Here is a 665-nt window from a genome sequence, read left to right on the forward strand (position 1 = left end):
CTTTACATCTAGAGGGTTAGGGTTATCTTTAAAGTGCCCGTGCATCATCAGAATCAGAATCAGAATCAGAATACTTTATTCATCCCGAGGGAAATTAGGGGTTACAGCAGGCAGCACGCTAATGGCGCATGCGCACTCACAAAGGAACCTTCTAACCAACTTTACACAAACATCACATTGGGGAGACATGTCAGAAAGGTGGCGATGCACTCCTGTGTTTGGGATGCAGACATAGTGCCACCTGGTGGACTTTGTTAAGCTCATACAATTGTGTCCAGCACAGTTTAAAAAATGTAAATAAATATGAAAAATAAAACTACCCAGTAAAACAGGTTAGTCCTAATAAGGGTTAGCCAAAAATATGTATTCTGAAATTCTGAAGTTAACATCTCACGTCTTTTGTAGCCTCTGTATATTATTGTAAAGGGTGTAAAAAAAACAGCGCAGAAGTATTAATTCATGAAAGGTGCAAAAACATATGATGCTCATTGCGTGGTGATTAACTGTACCTATTAAAGTAGCTGAGCCAGTGTCCGCTGTGGCGTTGAGGAGGAGCTCAGTTGTTTATTCATTCACGTCAGCCCCTCTTCCCTTCCCTTCCCTCCTTCCTGCTACACACAACGGGGACCCACCGTTGTAACTGTTTTTCCCAAATATTAAAATTA

This window comes from Diplotaxodon limnothrissa, linkage group LG1, assembly GCF_057381915.1.
Source record: "Diplotaxodon limnothrissa isolate DT_005_m linkage group LG1, D_limnothrissa_male_GT1.1, whole genome shotgun sequence".
Taxonomy (NCBI): domain Eukaryota; kingdom Metazoa; phylum Chordata; class Actinopteri; order Cichliformes; family Cichlidae; genus Diplotaxodon; species Diplotaxodon limnothrissa.